At 39.7% G+C, this 12,698-nt stretch overlaps 1 protein-coding gene across 19 annotated transcripts in view; it reads right to left on the bottom strand.

The window, feature by feature from the left end:
* ASPH (aspartate beta-hydroxylase) overlaps positions 1–12,698 on the bottom strand; it is a 204,157-nt gene that overhangs the window by 86,449 nt on the left and 105,010 nt on the right. The gene's annotated exons all lie outside the window — the stretch shown is intronic.

The following is a 12,698-nucleotide window of genomic DNA, read 5'->3' as shown; positions in this document are numbered from 1 at the left end:
ATCCATATGGAAATAAAAATAATCTCTACTCTAACCAAAACAACTATGAAAAGGAAATTTGAAATTCTGTGATTTCCAGGCTTCTTAGAAAGCTAGATTAATCAAGATAGTGTGGTATAGAAATAAACAGATCAATGGGACAAAATAGAGTCCAAAAATAGAGCCACACATATTGGGACATTTTCAATGAAGGTGGAGAGGCAATTTGCTGGGAAAAAATAATCTTTTCAACAAATTATACTGGAATAATTAAGTATCCATATGGTTTTTTAATTTACAATATTATATCAGTTTCAGCTATATAACACAGTGATTTAATATTTTTATAGATTATACTCCATTTAAAGTCATTGCAAAGTAATGTCTATATTTACCTGTGCTGTACAATATATCCTTGTTACTTACTTATTCTACACATAGTAGTTTGTATCTCTTAATCTCATACCTCTATGTGGCTCCTCCCCTCTTCTGTCTCCCCACTGGTAACCACTAGTTTGTTCTTTTTATCTTGGATATCTGTATTTTTAACTCAAAATAGAACACAGACTAAACATAAGACTTTAAACCACAATACTTCTGGAAACAATCATAAGAGAAAATTTTCATGACCCTGAATTAGGCCAAGATCTCTTAGGCATGACCCCAAGAGCACCATCCATAAAAGAACAAGTCCACAAATTAGACTGCATTAAAATAAAAAATATTCCCAAGGTGGCGCAGTAGGTTAAGGATCCAGCATCGTCTTGGCGGTGGTGTGGGTTTGATCCCAGCCCACTGCAGTGGGTTTAGAATCCAGCGTTGCTGCAGCTGTGGTGTACAGGGCAACTGCAGCTTAGATTTGATCCCTGGCCTAGGAAATTCCACATGCCATGGGCATGGCCACAAAAAATTTTTAAAAATCTTCAAAAGCTACTATTAAGAAAATGAAAAGACAAGCCAGAGTCTGGAAGAAAGTATCTATCTGCAAGTCATTTACCTGATAAAAATGCTATAAAAAATAACATATAAAGAACTCTCAAAACTCAAAGAATAAAAAGAAAACAACCAAAATTTTAAAAATATGCAAAAGATTAGAACAAACACTTCAGCAATGAAGAGATAAGAACGAGAACTGAGTTCATGAAAAGATGCTCAACATCATTCATCACTAAAAGCACACAAATTAAGAACAAAATGAGATACCATAACCCACCTATTAGAATGGCTAAAATTAAAAAGACTGATCATACAAAGGGTTAGTAAGGATGTGGAAGAACTGGAACTCTTACACATTGCTGCTGAGAATGTAAAATTAAATTGGGAATCCCTTGAAAAACTGAGAATTTCTAAAAAAGTTAAACATACAACTACCCTATGATCTAGCCATTTCACTTGGAGGTGCTCACCCCAGGGAAATGAAAGCATATTTCCACACAATTTGTACATAAATCTTCACAGATTTAACTGTAATAGTTAAAGTCTAGAAATAACTCAAATGTCTATCAATGAGGAGGATGGATGAGCAAGCTGTTATATCCATAAAATGGATTTCATTCATCAGTAAAAGGAAATAAATTATCACTACACACCACAAGGATGCGTGTCAAAATAATTGTTGGGTGAAAGAAACCAGACCGAAAAAGGGCACACACGGTGAGATTTCACTTACATAAACTTCTTGGAAATGTAAACTAATGGGTGGGGAGGGGCTTCGGTGCATGCGGAAGGGGGAGCATGTAGGATGAGTGGCAGCAGAGGGAAAACCCAGAAACTTTTGGTGCCACGGGATAGGGTCATAATCTTGATTATGGTGAGGGTTTCCCAGCTCTATACTTGTCCAAACACACCAAATTGTAAGCTTTAGATTAAGTTTATTGCATGTTAACTATCTCAATAAAGCTTTTATAATAAACGTATAAAACATAACCACCCTCCTATAATCATATCTAAAAAAATTAACAATAATTCTTGACTCTCATATTGCATTCGCTTTCACTGGAGAGTCCATGACTACCTTTCCCGAATTATCTTAAAAATTTATATTTTTCACATTTGTTATTCTGATGTGGTCTCCAAACGAGGTACAGAGATGATGACGGGTTTTGTCTCCGACAAATTAGGCAGAACTTCCCACAAAGTCTTGGGCGATGTTAATTGTCCATTAAGAAATACTGAACAGAAGGAGCTGAGATTATTTTAGGACATCCATAACTATTGCCCAGCAGTTCTATTAAAAAAATCAAACCTGGAGTCTGAAAATCTGCTCTGACCTAAATTTCTCCATTGCATTTATTTGCTGTTATAAGTTCTTCAGAGGAACGTGTGCATCAGGTTTCTAGCCCCTTTGACAAACATTTATGGAGTGCTGGCTCATGAAGGGGATACAAAAATGAACTGGATATAATCCCGCTAAAGGTTAAATCTTTCTGTGCCCCAGAAACTCCTATGTTGTAACCCAAACCACTCAGGTAACGGTGTTAGGAGGTGGGGCCTTTTGAAGGTGACTGGGTCACAAAGGCTCCAACTCCTGAGTGAGATTAGTGCTTCACAGACGATACTCCAGAGAGCAACCCCAGTCCCTTCCATCAATTAAGGGCACAGCAAGAAAGTACCGTGCAGGAACCAGATTTCTCACCAGATGTCAAATCGCAGGGGCTCTAATCTTGGGCTCTCTCTAGCCTCCAGAACCGGGGAAATAAACTTCTGATAAGCCACCCAGTTTACGGTATTTTTGTTAAGCAGCTCGAGAAGCAAATCTCTATCCTCAAGCAATCGATATTAGAAAATAAAAACAAAGCAAATTAATGACTAGAATAGCATGTTGATAATTATTAGGCAAAACCAGGATTATAAAATTCTTTGGGAACATAAAGAAGCAAGGTGTTCTACTTTGCTTATCCTTGGAACAATAGCATTCCAGGAAGAATTTGGAGTTTAGCTAAGTCTTTTTTTTTTTTTTTTTTTTTTTTTTTTTTGCTTTTTAGAACCACATGTGTGGCATATGGAAGTTCCCAGCCCAGGGGTCGAACTGGAGCTGCAGCTGCCAGCCACAGCCACAGCCACAGCAATGCCAGATCAGAGCCGCATCTGCAATCTACACCACAGCTTGCAGCAACACTGGATCCTTAACCCACTGAGTGAATGCAGGGATCGACCTGCATCCTCATGGATACTAGTTGGGTTTGTAACCCACTGAGCCACACTGGGAACTCCCCTATTCAGCTGAGTCTTGAAGCACCAATCTAACTTGGGCTGAGGCAGGAGCAGAGAAAAATCTTCCGTGGAAAGAGGAATATATGGAGATGGAAACGTGAAAGAGGCGAGTCTGGTGATCTGTGGAAAGTGGTGGAATTTTATAGGGCTGTAGGTCAGGAATAGTGAGTGTCAAGGCTACACTGATGGCTCGGAGTCAGATTATGGAGTTTCCTGAAAAACAGTCTAAGGAATTCGGACTCTATCCCATAGGCAATAGTTCCTGATGGTTTTCATGGACGACCATACATAGCCTGTGTTTTAGGAAGTTTCTCTTATCGTGAATATATATAAATAGAAAGGCAAAGGAGAGAAATGGAAGAGATTGTAGAGAAAAAGAAAACCTCCTGCACTGTTGGTGGGAAAGTAAATTCTCTATGGAGAACAGTATGGAGGTTCCTTAAAGAAGTAAAAACAAGAGTTACTATCTCATCCTGCAATCCCGCTCCTGAGCACCTATCCATAGAAAACTATAATCCAAAAAGACACATGCACCCCGATGGCCAAAGCAGCACTATTTACAACAGCTAAGACATGGAGCAAACTTAATGTCCATTGACAGATAAATGGATACAGAACATGTGGTTCATACATACAATCTATTACTACTCATCCATTAAAAAGAATGAAATAATGCCCTTTGCAGCAATATGGACAGACCTAGAGATAATCCTACTAAGTGAAGTAAGCCAGAAAGAGAAAGACAAATATCACATCACATACACATATACGGAATCTAAAAAAATGATAAAAATGAACTTATTTACAAAACAAAAATAGACCCGCAGACATAGAAAGCAAACTTAACAGTTACCAAAGGGGAAAGTGAGGGGAGGGATAAATTAGGAATTTGGGATTAACACAGACACACCACTATACAGTATAAAATAGATAAACAACAAAGACCTACTGTATAGCACAGAGAATTCTACTCAACATTTTGGAATCAAATTCCTGGCTAAATCAAAGGGTTATAAGATTTGATTGAGGGAAAAAGAAGACTTGAAAATAAAGCCCTTAGAAAGAAGCACATTTGCAAATACCAAAGAAAAAAAGCTGCAATTTCTCACGAGTAAAACTTACATTCAGACAAATCTACCTTCTCTTGAATAAAAACGCATCTATTAATTTCACTGTTTCTAGATGACCATGTTTTTAAACATAATGCATGCTATCACTTGGAGGGAAGGCGGCGACATTCTAAAGCATCGCAAATTACTGTCCATCCAAAAGACAGAAGGATAGGATCTACGATGCGAATCTTTTTATAAATAATGTGCAGTTTATTTTTATGCAATGGGACACCACATGTTTTAGCTTTTAACAGATGGCAAACTCTTTTTACCAGGGTTTTAAACTTGCACACTGGGAATGAAAACTATTTATACAGTAAACACTTTAGCTGATCCTATCTTTGGACACATTTAATTAAAGAACCAGCTACCAATAGCACAATCAAGCGGACACATGGGAGAAGCAAGAACTTGCTTACTTTCTGAATACATTATTGTACTCCAGCAATTTAAAGCACACATGGAAATTAATGGCACGATTGAGTTTTATAATAAATCCCTTAAGCATTTAGCTTTTTTAGTTAGCTGTTTTCCAAAGCGGTGTTAATAAAGCTTTAACACCCGAGGCAGGAGGAAAGCATAACTTACTCTTTAATGAGATGCCACTATGCGCATTCTTCAAGTAGCTCTCAGTATTCTCTGACCTCATTCAGCATGGAGATTTTTATTCTCTACCTATAAACATTTTTTAGAGGAACATCCCTGAAGAACCAGTAGGCTCCTCTTGCACTTAAAACATTAAATATATTGGGATGTCATGAGGATTAAACTTATCGGATTCATCAAGAGCCTCTTGGAAAATGAACATAGAAAATAAACAGTATTAAACAGCATCTGGATTGGAGATTGCATACATTTTACATAAAAAAGTAACTGGAGGGAAAGCAATGATAATGGTTGCTCCTCTCTGGACAGCATGACATCAGTGACAAAGAGTCACCTGACATACCCCAAACTGCAGGAGGGCAGGGAGAATCTTCTCCATACTTTACATGTGGAAAAAGAGAAGTTTTAAGAGGCTAAGAGACTTGTTCAAGTTGGAATTGCAAATAAGAAGCTCAAAGATCAAATGGTAATGAGCAATGATAGAGCCAAGACTAAAACTCTTGGAAAAGGACTCCTTTCACATGCTGCAACAGTTTTCTAGCTCTGATCAAGCAGTTTGATGCTGGTATGAGGGATTTAAATATAGATGAGGAAAATATTCACAAAAAGAAAGGGAAAAAAATGATGGCTACTTTAAAGGCTGATGCAGGCGGAATAATACTCTTATCTCGAAATTTCCTGTAATGTTGTGATCAGCCTCAACCTCCAAACACCGCATCAGCCACATACGTTCATCTAAAAACAAAACCGATCAAACCGGAAACTCAGTCTAAGATGACCAACCAAGAGTGGTAACACGGTGTTTTTCCATCACTCTGGTGCTAGTGCACTAAGCATCTTTGATACTTTTAATCTAGGAGGCAATTTAAGAATATTCCTTTTTTCTTTCTTTCCAACAAGTCTCTTCCCTCGTGTTTTATAATCACAGGGAAACAATCCAGGAAGTACGTTTTTGAGCTATTATCATACCTCTCAGGGGGTAAAAGACAATCTGCCCCCAGCCTCCTTCCTAGCCAGGAACAGGGTATGCAATTAACGGCACAACAACACACGCCCTGCTGGGTCCTCTGCTGCTTGAGTCTCTGTCTACAAGGGCCATGAAAAAATAGACTGCAGAGAAAAGCACATGGGGTTCACGGCAGCAGTTAAAAAGCAAGATGTGGTATGAATCAAAGTGACAAGGCACAGAAATAAAAAGCTCACCCAAGTTCACTGATTTTATGTAGAAGCTATAATTCGCAATTAACGCTACTTCCACCCTATGAGTGGCTGAATGACATTAGTGATGACATCACACATCCAGTGCTATCAATGTACAAAGAAGTCAGTGATCCATGGGGGAGAGGAACAAACTTCAGTGAATCATTAAGATCAAGGCTATTACCCGAAACACACCTTTATCAAACCCTGGCTTTTAGGTACAAGATATCAACAAAAGGCACCATGCAGTATAAATAGATTTCATCTACCTTTATTTCAAGTTTAGTTTTGAGTGTTTCACACAACTTGAGCAGAGTTGATACTGTATAATCATGGGAGCTAACGGACCCTGAAGGTTCCAGATAAAATATATAGTCATAGTCCTAGAAGTAGGCTCTAATTTAATCTACAGGAAAGGACTCAACAAAAGGGACCATCAATGGTACTGAAGAATCAAGGGAGAGAACGTATATAAAAAAAAACACTCTCTATATTTCTAAATTATAACAATTTTCCCCGAAAGTGGTAGTGCCAAGTGTTGTCAACTCTTTCATAGGGAGCATTCCTGTGATACTCCAGCAGTACTGCTCTTGGAGTAAAGATGAGCTGGCTGTGAGCAGAAACACCACCCACCATCCCTGTCATCAAAAATCATTCAGTATCTGTGTACACGGGTTATGCAAAGAGAACTGCGTGGATACAACCCTTACTCGCTAATAGAGGACCAGCCCAAATATCACCCGTCCATGAATATGGCAGCTCTTTCCATCCCCCGCCACCCCCCAGCAGCAAGTTACTCCCTCCTTCCTGCTCCCACAGCATTTTGCTCCTAACCTCTGCTTCCTTTTACTGTAGCTTTTTACTGGCTTTATTTTCAGTGCACTCCACAGGGCACGGCAACCAGGGGAAGCTGAAATCCTTGACTACTTGGTTCCCATGTACGATCATTTTTTTTTTTTTTTTTAGGGCTGCACTTGTGGCATATGGGAAGTTCCCAGGCTAGGGGTTGAATCAGAGCTGCAGCTGCTGGCCTACACCACAGCCACAGCCATGCAGGATCCAAGCCATGTTTGTGACCTACACCACAGCTCACAGCAACGCCAGATCCTTAAACTACTGAGCAAGGCCAGGGATCGAACCGCAACCTCAGGAATACTAGTCAGGTTTGTTTCTGCTGTGCCACAACAGGAACTTCCCACATCCATTCTTTAAGATGGCAACACACAGAGGGGAGGAAGGAGTCATGGCTAAAGAGAGGACACTGTCACTGAACACAAATGAATCTCCTGTGAAAGCAATGTGTTAGAACACATGCAATTCCTACTCTTACTCCCTTCACCCACACGCGCTGACTTCTTAAAAAATAACTCAAAGGCAAAAATCAGTGTGTTCTGATTCTACCACAATCAAGTGGGCAAATGTACTTGTGAATTGAAATAAATTTAGAATTTGCAGTTAAATTGCTGCATATTTGCCTTCAATGATGAATATCTCCAGTACTGAATAATTTGGAGGATGTACAAAATAGATTCCTTTAACTACCTCAGTGATGTTTTCTTATGACTTTTTTTTCATTTTAGGGCACACCCATGACATATGGAAGTTTCCAGGCTAGGGGTCGAATCTGAGCTGCAGCTGCTGGCCTACATCACAGTCACCGCAAAGCCAGATCCGAGCCAAAGCCTCGACCCATGCTGAAGCTTGCGGCAATGCCAGATCCTTAACCCACTGAGCGAGGCCAGGGATCGAATCCGCATCCTCATGGATACTAGTCGGGTTCTTAACCTGCTGAGCCACAACAGGAACTCCATTTTCTTATGACTTTAATAGAAAAAAAGTAAAAAATGGGGCATGGCAGTGATCCGTTCAATGCTGAGCAGCTTCTGTGCATGAGGCACAGCCAGGCCCCATCAAGTAGAGGGCAAAAAATGAATCAAAGTAGTGGAATGTATTTGCTTTTTATTATAGGCTTATATTTTTTCCCAAACATTTTCATCCTGTGTAGAAATATGTCTTCAATTAATGATACACCTACTCCCCAGATGTTTAGAACCTACGCCTGAGGGGTAACTTAGTGGTCTCTAACAATTAAGCAGCAAAAATCCCAAAAGGGGCATTTTCTGCCCCAGAACATTGCAGGAGGGTGGGTGAGGAGGACAACAGTGGGGAGGGGGGCTGCCTGGATATGGGTCCCTCCTGGTCAAAGCCAGAGAGGCAACCACTGTCTTCCCAGGTGGCATCTGTGCAGCCTTGGAAGAGGCTCATCTCGCTTCCAACATTGGTGCCATCAATGCAATAGTAACTAAGCAAAGAAGCTGGACTCATGAAAATGTCATTGCTAAAAATCATGTTCTTTCAATTTTCAATACCTGAAATTCGAGCATGGGTAGATGGCAACTGAGAAGTCATTAACATTGTTCTCTTAGTCTCAATTCAAATTTGCAAGACTTGGCAAAGAGATGGACCCACACGAGGTGAGAAGAGGGTCTGCAGATGGGCCAGGAAAGAGGAAAAGGGGCCAGAGCCAGAGCCAGACACAGACACCTCCCTGGCCCAGCTCAGCATCCTATGAACACCACGATGAGGAAGCCGCTGGTTCCCCCAGATCAGCAGTGCCACTGGTTTGTTTACATTTGTGGCTCCTACACTTGTCTTTAAGAGAGCAGTTTAATAAACTTATGATGGTTCATTCCTTAGTATAGGTTCAGCTCATCTCAAATAATCATTTTGTTGTCTTTATATTTTACTTTAAAAGTCCCTTCAAATTGGATTCAAATATTACCAAGGAATGATATCCAAACCAGTGGATCCAATGGAAACTTTCAGTTAAGAGGATCCTGGTGGACAAACCAGGTTGACCAGGTAATCATCATTACCTAGTACAGATCTAGTACTTCTCAACCATGACTGCTCATTAGAAAGACTGCTCTAGAACTAGGTAATCACAATAGCTAGGGGGTGGTCCCAGGGCATTTTCTGAAAGCTCCCACAAGCGATTCTAATATGAAGTTGGGGTTGAGCATTGCTGTATTATACACCAGAGCCTGCACAGAAACTAGTTGTATTCAGGTTCATTCCTGATTTCAAAAGCGGTTAATCCCATATATTAGCTTCCAATGTTTCTGGGTGGAGTGGGAGAGGACAAGTGGAGGGTTAAATAAAAGCTTTACGGCAGGAATTCTCATCGTGGCTCAGTGGTTAACGAATCCGACTAGGAGCCATGAGGTTGCGGGTTCGATCCCCGGCCTTGCTCAGTGGGTTAAGGATCTGGCATTGTCATGAGCTGTGGTGTAGGTTGCAGACTCAGCTCAGATCCTGTGTTGCTGTGGCTCTGGCGCAGGCCGGTGGCTATAGCTCTGATGCGACTCCTAGCCTGGGAACCTCCATATGCTGCGGGAGCGGCCCAAGAAATGGCAAAAAGACAAAAAAGACAAAAAAAAAAAAAAAAAAGCTTTATGGCAGCTGATAAGCTTTGCGTATGGTTGATGTCCATGCACCAACCTCATGCCCTGCTGCCATCACCCTGGACCAGCTCCTAAGAGTCCCTGGCAGGGCTGGTGACAGGGCTCTACGGTAGGTAGGGCTGTTGGAGGATTTCAGTGCTACTCCTCTATGTGAAAATACTTTGTCAGCAAATGTCCTCCGGCTCCCAGCTTTCCTTAGGGTCCTTTCCCGAATCCCTGTGATGGTTACTGGCTTCTCTCCATTCCTAATGTATTTGCCTGTTGCCTATTTCTCCCAGATGCTTGTGCCTAATTTTCTGCCCCATCCTTGAGTGTCCACCTGACCTTAGGTTCCAGCCACTCCCACGCTGACCAGGCTCAGTCACAGCAAAGGGAGGTAGGATCTAAGCAAAGAGAACGTAGAAAGAACATTCTAGCAAAGGAGAAAAGCAAAACTGACACGGTGTTAGGGATAAGTAAACAAAACAGCTTCCCCGACAGAATGGAATAAAAGCACCCAAAATGAAACACAAAGTGATTTATTTTCACTGTAACTAATATGCTCTATTGTCAACACATACTTGATTTTTTAATGAAAAAACAAACATATGGCAAGCACTATTGCTGTAAATGCCAGTACAATCTACCATTAGATCAGAAGAATGAAAAATGCTCTGGGGAATAGCTCCAAAATCAGACTGAGATAATTTTCTCTAATGTATTTTTTCAAACTAATGCACTCTCCTATTTGAAGTCCTTTTTAAATAAATGAATATATTCAATTTCCAACAGAACTGTCTTTAAACAGCACGTTTTTTGAAAGCTTAACTGTAAGCTAGCTTGGGCATATGTGGCTAAAATGCTACTTTTTAATTTGCTTTAGTATACACATAGACAATATGTTAATACACAATAAAGTGGATTGTTTTGATTTGAACATAGGGTTGCATTTCCCATCAATTAAAAGAAAATTTAGATCCTAATGATAATTTCAAAACACACTAATATCTGAGTTTTTTCCCTTAAGAAACCTATTTTACTTCCCTGCTCATGTTGTCACAACCATTACACAAATGAGCACTGTAAAATGTTGAATGCTCAATGGGAAACATTAGAATGAGATTTTAATGATAACGAAGAATTTGCTATTATTGTCCTGCGGTGTATTTGACTGAAGATGCACTCTGGTGGAAGCAGGTGCCCTGAATTATCACTCCTACTACAACACAGTTAAAAATCATGACATGAAAAATAAAAACAAAGCAAATGTGTATTTTCAACACCGCTAAAAACCTCTCCTCCACTTGGTGAGCCTGGTAATATATGCTGAGCTTATTTAAATCACCAAAATTGCTGTAATTAAACTTCTCTCTAAATCAGACTTGTATAAGAGTCAGAAATCTCCTATAATTAACTTATCTGTAGAAGTAATCAGACAATAACTCCTGGTGTATTTTCGGAACCACTAAAATGACTGTAGCTGTTGAATGTAATGACTATAATAAATCTTGAACAGCGGTTATCTCATAACCTCTTTTCACAGCTGCAAGGGTGGGAGGGAGATGGTTTTTCCAAAGCTTTGCCCTGAGTTGGTTTAAGTGTGCTATTGCTACACTGCTCTTCTACATTATGGAAAGATTACAACATCATAGCAGTGTGGCCTGAACCGAACCACCAGCCAGTGCTACATTTAAGCGGATTGTTGCTACTAATAATGAAAACTAGAGAGTGTTTTAGAGACTGCCCAAGTCAATGAACCAAAGCACCTCTAACGGGCAGCTTAAAGACAGAAGACCTACACACACTGGCCTCGCAGGAATTAAGTTCAAGGCAGTGATGACTTGGTCAAGCCCACATGCATCAAGAAAAAGGACCCTCAGAGACCAAATAATTGAAGCTTGAGGACAGGTATCACCAAAGCCAGGTGCGAGAGTTCTTATCTCAATAAGACAAATGAATAAGTTCTTTAAGGGAAAGACCATGCTTCATCCTTCTGAAGCTCCCAAGGCAAAGCCATCTGAATCAAGGTTGTCCACGTTTTGTACATATTTCATTTTGTTTTATTTTTGGGTTTTTTTTTTTTTTTGGTACCAGGAATTGGGTCATATTTTATTATTTTATAATAGAAAAATATATGAAAACAAGGGGATATTGTTAGACCTGTTCAAAGTACCAAACCAGACTAGAGAAGACCCTTCTCATGTATTCATTGATATACTCCTTTATTTCAACCATTATGTACCTGTAAGGCATGAGGCATGAAATTAACAGACTAAAAAACAGTTGGGAAAATATTTTTAATACAAAAATCAACATGGGATTAATACCAGTAATACTAAAGAAACCACTGAAGATCAAGAAAAAAAAATTTAAATAAAATGTGAATAGGAAGTTCCGCAACCACTGTAAAAAAAAAAAAAGAGGATGGAGGTTCCTTAAAAAACTAAATAAAGAACTGCCCTATGACCCAGCACTCCCACTCCTGGGCATAAATCCAGAGAAAACCATAATTCAAAAAGATACATACACCCTAATGTTCACTGCAGCACTATTTAGAATAGCCAAGACATGGAAACAACCTACATGTCCATCGACAGAGGAATGGATAAAGAAGATGTGGTACAGATATACCATGGAATATCATCCAGTCATAAAAAGAATGAAATAATCCATTCGCAGCCACACGGATGGACCTAGAGATGATCATACTAAGTGACGTTAAGTCAGACAAAGACAAATATCACATGATTTTACTTTTATGTGCAGTCTCATAAAAAAGATACAAAAGAATTTATTTATAAAACAGAAACAGACTCACAGATTTCCAAATCAAACTGATGGTTACCGAAGGGTGAATCACGGTGGGGGAGGGATAAACTGGGAGGATGGGGATGAACACACACACACTTCTGTATATAAAACAGAAAACTAACAAGGACTCCTGCATAGCACAGGGAGGGCTATTCAGTGTTCTACAAAATCTTACATGGGAAAAAAGAATGGATAGATGTATATGTACCACAGATTCACTTTGCTGTACACCTGAAACTAATTCAACATGGCAAATCAACTATACCCCAATAAAATTATTTTTTAATTAATTTTTTTTGTGTCTTTTTGCCTTTTCTAGGGCCACTTTCCATAG

This window comes from Sus scrofa, chromosome 4 (assembly GCF_000003025.6).
Source record: "Sus scrofa isolate TJ Tabasco breed Duroc chromosome 4, Sscrofa11.1, whole genome shotgun sequence".
NCBI classification, from domain to species: domain Eukaryota; kingdom Metazoa; phylum Chordata; class Mammalia; order Artiodactyla; family Suidae; genus Sus; species Sus scrofa.
This window is presented reverse-complemented; position numbering and strand designations above follow the sequence as displayed.